The sequence below is a fragment of the Sinohyriopsis cumingii genome, chromosome 12 (assembly GCF_028554795.1).
Source record: "Sinohyriopsis cumingii isolate HCF-2022 chromosome 12, ASM2855479v2, whole genome shotgun sequence".
NCBI lineage: Eukaryota > Metazoa > Mollusca > Bivalvia > Unionida > Unionidae > Sinohyriopsis > Sinohyriopsis cumingii.
Genome location: NC_142972.1, coordinates 73,082,214 through 73,090,246, shown reverse-complemented (window position 1 = coordinate 73,090,246; position 8,033 = coordinate 73,082,214). Strand labels below are relative to the sequence as shown.

Sequence of the window (8,033 nt, the reverse complement as noted above, 5' to 3'; positions counted from 1 at the left end):
TGTGTGTGTGTGTGTGTCATTAGGATGTGAAACGTAGCTTTAAAATAATGCTACGAAGTATTTAGTGTCGCATTTTCTAGTTATGTGTAGATCACTGGGGCATCATGCCGCAGATATGTAGCATCATGTCCCATTATGCCATATTATCCCGACCAGGCCGACCATTCCTAACACGAACCTCTTAATGCTGGCGCCTGGCGAGGCAGCTGTTAGTACCATTTATATTATTTTTATATGACTCGGTCCAGGTTCGAACCCGCGACCTCGTGCATCAGATGCGGACGATCTAACCACTAGGCTACATGGGCGGTCTGATTGGTAGGAGAGGTTTGGGACAGACCCTTTGTATATAATGGCGGCCCCTTTTCATGGCATATACATCTGTTGCGGCAATGATTTGCCATATCTGGTTTCCCTTTGTTCTGCCTTTATTTTCGAAACTTTGAAAACATATCGTGCTTTGTTTTTATCATATTATCCAATAAAAAACTTCCACTATGGACACCCTGCTCATTCTCAAATATAAAACCATAAAAAACCTAGTCTGTTTGGCTGATACAATGGGCGATAATGCTAATATCACATGTCACTAGAACGTACTCGTTGTTAAATACCTGTGATATCGTCTGGTAGGATAGTATAACTGAGTTTTAGTCAGGTCGTTTGTTGTGTAACAACACAACTTTCCTGAGGAACCTAATCAATAGTTGTGTCGAAGGGACTGGACAAATTAATTGGAGGAGCTTGCTATTGAACGCAATTGTAGAAATTGTGTAAGTATCAATCTATATATCATATTGCAAGAAAATAGAATAATCTGACATGGTGTATTTGTGTAGACGTTGTTGCATATTTGTGGTTACTGCAAGGTAAACGAAAGAACCAACTGTTTATGCAAATAATCAATGTGAAGAAAAAGGAGGCCTGCTTGCAAAGCTTTATGCTGAATTCACAGTTTAAATTCTTGTCTAGCTACTAAAGAACTAGATTAGAAAGCGATTCTCTAATAATTAATTTAATCGCTATATAAAAGGTCTTCACGCTAGAAACCTATCTCGGGTAATTGCTAGTTCCACCATTAAGGCTACGCTCCAACCGTCTTTATTTTCACAAGGAAGAACATATAAATCGAGCCAAAATTGTACAATTTAACAAAGTTTTTTTATTTTATTACAAATAAGCAATGTTCAAAATTTGAGCTAAAGAAAACCTCAAGGTTACTGTATACTTTATACATTTTAATCTTTTTGTGGTATTTTACCAGACTTGCCTCAGCATGTTTAAGTGGAGGTTTTAAGCGATAATTGCTAGTTAAATCATGTTTTATGACATGTCCATGGAGGCCACAGCTCCAAACAATGTAGTCTTAGTGGCTATTTGGCGTTTCTTCTCTTATGAGTCAAACATTACCCACAATCACACACACAAGAATAATCGAGTCATAACCTAAGCAATGAAATAAATTATAGGCTCTTGCAAGAGAATATAGCCTACCCTATTTCAATCGAGGAATAAATGGGCAATTCCTTTCGTGAACCGTAACTTTCCTGAACCATTCTCATATATATATATATATATATATATATATATATATATATATATATATATATATATATATATATATATATATATATATATATAATCATATTTTATCAATTTCTTACAGGTTTTCTATAAAAATATTATATATTTGTACTGATGGTTGTATTGGACCAACTAATAAACAACAAATGAGTATATTTAATACGGGCTTTCCTCTGCCCCTTCACAGGAAAAATAATTACTTGTAACATTCAAGACTACCTGTCTCATTGTATTATTAGGTATATAAAATCACAATCTTTTGCATAAAATATGCCTGTAAATTTATTTTTCATACCAAAACATGACCATTGAATAATAGCTGGTTAGGGAAATTTGATTTGTTCCCCTGCTGCACTGTACCTGCCTATGTATCGCTACGAGATAACAATCAGAACTGCATTTTCTACATTGCACTATGCTAATGTTGCCACTATTATACTAAAAAGGCCTGGAAAAAACATTTAGATTTTTTATAAACAATATTATTTATTCTATTCTTTATTTATTATCTGCAAATTTCCTTGGACAGGCTATTTTCCGAAGAGGCGCTAAAGAGGCATTTGGGACCGAAAGTAAACAAAGACTCAGCGGAGTAAAGATTACCTGGAATTTTATTTTCACGTTGCCAATATATCGCGGAAGCATGTTGTGAAACAATAGGGTAAGTATATATATATATATATATATATATATATATATATATATATATATATATATATATATATATTTCATAAAGAAATAAAAAGGATTACATTTGTGTTCACTCCAATCACAATACCTAACCGTTTAATTGAGATGTGCATTGTCCTCAATATTGTAGTGCGTTTCCTTACATGCGATCTATAAATGATGCTGTCAGTTTTCCGATGGAGAAACCAATCATAACCAGTGTATATTTCATTAAATTGTATTAACTCTATCTTTCATCATATGGTAACAATATTTATTCCTGGAGATTTGAGCATGAACTAAGCAAACAACAACAAACAATCTGCAGTCGTAAAAATCAGCTTCCTAAAAAGCATCATATACATAGCAGTTGTTAATCGCTTACATAGCTCAATTGATAAAGCAATGACATACCACACAGACGTACCTGCTTTGAATTCCTCTTCCTCCCAAAACTTCTTTTTTAGGTCTTTCTTTATGAACCGAATATATATAACATCATGAACTGTCCATCGGCAGGTTTGAAACCTAGCTTCATTAACAGTTCAGTTTTCACAATCCAAAGAAAATAATGCACAATATTTCAAACAAAACGGTTTGAATTCAGTTATATGAGCCAACATCATTTACACATAATTTTAAGTGTACTATGTTTTTGGCTATGATATTCATCTAAAAGGAAACTAGAGGAGAGTGGCCAAATATGTTTGCATCAGAAAATGATTGTAGTGGAACCAGTGTTGTGAAGCGATTCTTTATAGTTATTTAGTATACTTTTATACATGTTTGTTTATGCAGAATGTTTTAAGATTTCATTTTTTTATCACAGTTTCCTAATCACTTCTCCACATCAAGAAAAACTCTTTTTGGACTGATATACATTTTAAGCAGTGGTTTTTCTAGCAGTTACTAGTATTGTTCTTACCCCATCCAGCAAAAAAATTAAAATAAACAAAACAAGTTTCTTCAATTTATTTATCTAGATGCTGCATATGTATTGCAATGACACATTTTGTGTAGTTCCTTAAATGTTAACCTCATAACGTTATTCACTTACTGATTATAACAACAGAAAATCATAAATATAATAACATTTACAGATTAAAATCTTTTATTCAAAGAACACACTGCTTGAATATAAATAATACTACTATGAATAATACTGCTATTAAAAATACTACTACTACTACGACTACTAGTAATAATACTACTCCTAATAATAATAATAGCAACATTAATAATAATGCTAAATAATATTGCTACTAAAATAGTTTCCACCTACCTTTAATGTCTAGGGGAAGCTAACATGGGGGGGACTCGCTAACCATAAAACATATCAGGCATGCAATATATTTAGACCAAAACAATTCTGAAATAAATGAGTTTGGGCTGTAACATGGCAGAGTGGATGACACACTGCCAAAGTTAATACTTTCAAACGTATGAAAAGCATCCAAATAATGAGACTTTATATCAGATACGACAATTTGGTGTATGTCTAAAACACTTTCAATGATGCCACAAAAAGCTCACAATCAATTCATCTTCAACTTCCATCAACAGGAAGATCTCACAGACACTGTGTTGTGCGTAAAAGACTATATGGGCATTAGAATCACATTGTGAATGTCCAAATCGGTGCCATAACCCAGTTTTTTGTAGAGTGTAGTATTTATATCGTCAGATATTAGATATTGCGAATTGCATTTGGAAAGCTCCAACTTCACTAATGAAGTCATGCAGTCTGTAACAAAATAGTTTGAAAACATTTCTAGAACAGATATTAAATCACTTTTACAAAATGTCAGTAAGCTAATTAAATAAAAGTCATATCTTAACTTTGATGTTCCTTCTTCCTTATCCGATAATGACTATCCACCTTTTCTGGTTTGAAATGAATCAATTTCTTTAACCGAATAAGGTTAAAATCATGGTTCAATAGAACAACTTGTTTGAATAAGCGCAGATTGTACTTCAATATGGATGCATCCACATTCGAAATGAATTGATTCCCCAGGATATCAGTTGATAATCTGCTTGACATCACTATGGACATTTATCAAGTCAAACAATATAATGATGTTTTCATTATTACGGCATCTTTTTGTGTGATACTGAGGAAGAGAGATTGATAATACATAACACTGCCAGATTAATAGTTTCCTGGGCTCTCATTACTTAAAATAGCATAGCATCACACCCCTCTATGAAATGTGAAATTACCATAAAGTATCAAAAGCTAAAACAGTATGCACAATATCATTGTTGTGACCATTCCAAATTAAAATAATCGTACATTCAGAGCGAACTGGTCAAATGTAATTCATTTTAATTTTATCAACTGAAAATAATTCGATTTTTTTCAGGTGCCTCTGTTGGGCTGGTGCCCTAGACAAATGCTTAGTGTGCTTAATGCGTAATCCTGCACAATACGTGCTACATTCAAATGAATACATAAATGTATATTTTTAAGATATAGTCATTAATAATTTGCTTGTTATGTCCAAGTTGGAGTGAATAGTTTATTTTTAATGCTTTTTATTTTCTTTTTGTTGACTGCAGTCATTGAAAGCTCTGTCTGGTCACATCCCAGTGTCTCTAAGAGGGATCATATGTTAAATATACAAATATAAGTACATTTGAAAAGGGGACAAAAAAATGTCCCTTATTCACTATGGACCTTTTCATATGCGGTTCGAGTAAGTGTTCAACAGTATGGTTACAATTCGAAAGTTTGATCAGAAATAATTATGGGATCAATCCTAGGAAATACAGAAATTTGGCGATCAAGCTCAAGTGATCCTGATCGTAGCTTATATAAGTCTATTATTACTATCATTGTTAAGAGAAGTTTGGATAGACCTTAAGTTGAAGTATAACGAGGATTCGGGATCGATCCCATGCTCGCCTGAAAGAGAGTTTTGGAACAAGGTAGCTAGGTAAAATAATTTAAGGATTGATCCCATGGTTGATATTACATTGTTGGGACTAATACCAAGTTTGGTTATAAAGAGGTATTTAAGATCAAATTAATGCTTGCCTGAAAGTGATGCTTTCCCAAGTTTGTCAGTTAAAGGTTCGGGGATTGGTCTGAAAGACTTGCAGTAAGCATGGTAAATTAAATATTACTGTCGATTACTAATTTGTGTGGAATATTTTCTTGGGAATTGATCCCAAGTGTTCTTGGTACGTAATTATTTGGATCATTCACGTGTTTTCCAATAAAGGAGTATATGGATTGATCCAGTCTTTTAATGAAAAGAGATTTGTATATATCTATCGAAGGTTTGCATGCTAAGACTTTGCAAGGGATCATTTTCAATTTCCAAGTTCTTCTGACAAAAGCTATTTTGTGATTGGTAAAATAATGTTGAGATTGGATTTAGGAACGGGATGATGAATGTTTAGGTCATAAAATAACCACTGTAACAACGAAGACAAAAAAATGAAAGGTACATTATACTATAGCAGTTACTGACATATAACCTAAATGATGCACACACGCATGCATCCCACAAAACCATCTCTCTTGATGATATTAAGATATATGAAATGAGATTAATAGGAACTCATTCGAGTCCTGTTAGTCAGCTTTTTTAATTCTACAGTTATATCAGTGCACTACATTAGAAACTCACCAGTCGTTTTTCCACTTGTATCGTGATCCGAGTGTGTGTGCATATATATATGAAGTACACGTGGCCATAATTGAACACTGTTCACTGTTCCATTTCTTCGCTAACCTACTGGAACAACTGACACCAAATTATGCTCAGCTATATAAATATATTATGATGCATGGAAAAATCAATTTAACACCAAATATCCTAAATATCACTGAACTAGTTCTAGTTTGTAGAGAGTCCTTTACTACTTTGAGAGATATGACCTTGTATGTCTAGATTCATAGCGAGTTACACCCACAATACATAAATTAAATGGTTTACATACACACATATATAATGTTATATAATGTGAATTCTGCACTCAAGCTCTGGGAGACATACATTTGTGTCATCCCACAATAAAAATGTTAAAACATCCTTTAACACCGAAATAAAACTTAACGTGTTAAGTGAACATTTGATAATTGACGTTGATATTATCATGGAGTACGAATGGGTATCGCACTTGATATATAATCGTAAATCGTTGAGTCTTGAGCATGTTGATATGGAATATTATACTTTTGATTCCATTATTAACTGCGTAATTGCAAGGACTAATGGCTCCTATACCTAAATATGGACTTATCCAACATAGCAGGTCTTGCCTAGTGTGTGTGCTCCTTAGCACAAATATGTCGTCAACTGGTTTTAGGGACTAATAAGTGTCTCGTTTATCGTGATAGGTCTTATACGTACTTGCAGCTTTGGTACCATATCTTTGAGAAACCTTGCATGTTTCTTCCAAATAATTACGTACATTTGTTACATACTGAGCTGTAATTTTAACCTCATGCCCTTCATTTCGAGATATCTGAAGTTGCTTAAGATGCTGCATGGGACCTCGAAGTTTTCTTCCAAAAGTAATTGCAACGGAGGAAGTCAGTTACTCTCATTTTGATCTTCTCGACCTGTAAAAAACAACGCTGCGAGATATATTTCCCAATCAGTGGATCCCTCTTGCGTCATTCATAGACATTGTTCCTCTAGTGGGCTACTGGAATGCGCCCTGTATCGACTGTGTTTGACACATGTCACACAATGGAAAATATATTTAACATATGCAGTCACCGAAAGATCATGGAATAATTATTCTGCCTTATAATAGTTAGTTTTATACCTAAATGTTGACTCATAATACAGTCAGGAGGGGTATGCAGAACATATTATGAACAAGCAGGTACTAATATTTGCGAAATTCACATCGCTTTGGTTTGTTCGTAAACAGACGGTAAAACAACCCATTCTTCACCCGGTAGCGGATTACATGTTTCTTTGTGTCCCTACACTATCTTATATTTGTCTTAGGTATCCAAGGGGGTATTATAGGGTCGGTATTTTTAAACTACTCGAGCTTTTTGATTGTCATCCACGTAAAAAATAACGACATCGGAGTCATTAAGGGAGGTGTTTGTGTTTCCCTTATTGCTAACCGAACGCGTGTCTATACTGGACACGCATTGCCCTGATATGCAGGAATGGGCACAGTATTATCGACGACCTCAGTATTAACTAAAATAAGATCGACATTGTTTAATTGATTACACACACCGTTATTTTGCCCTTGAAATATAGGGAATCTTTCAACAGTACGGGAGAACGTGGCACAAAAGGCCGTATCTGCGACATATTCATTAGGGCGCACTGATGATTTGCGTGTCCCCATTTTGGTTCACTCAGTGTCCCGAAAAATATAGACCTTCTGGGTTCTTATTCTACCAATGGTAATCGGGAGTGATCTTAAACCGTCATGTTCTTTAGTTACAAGCACGGGTAAGTAATAAACACATTAAAATGATGCTTTTCTTTTCCGTTTTGATTCTCTCACACCCAGTTTATCGATCACAAGGACCTCTCCTGCTTCCATCCTTAGCGATAACTGTTTTATTACAGTCCATTTCATACTGTCCTGGCTGATTACACTTACAGAGTGTACTCGATCTATAAATGTGCATATCAGCCTGGTTTGTTCGACACTAAGGTAATGCACGCCTGAATACGTAGGGTGCTGCATTTGCGCTACGGTGATACTTGATAACCCCTTGCACCTCTGTTGTGAAACGTTTTATTTTAAAATTTAGACTTGTGTTGGACGGCAGACAGAGGGAATTCGGT

The 8,033-nt window shown here is 34.5% G+C and overlaps 1 protein-coding gene across 1 annotated transcript in view; it reads left to right on the top strand.

Annotated features, from left to right (window-relative positions):
• The first annotated feature begins 643 nt into the window (after positions 1-643).
• LOC149786740 (uncharacterized) overlaps positions 644-8,033 on the top strand; it is a 66,303-nt gene continuing 58,913 nt past the window's right edge. The window contains exons 1-2 of the mRNA XM_089977246.1: positions 644-773; positions 2,114-2,245. The gene's annotated coding sequence lies outside the window, so the exon portion shown is untranslated. The remainder of the gene's footprint in view (positions 774-2,113; positions 2,246-8,033) is intronic.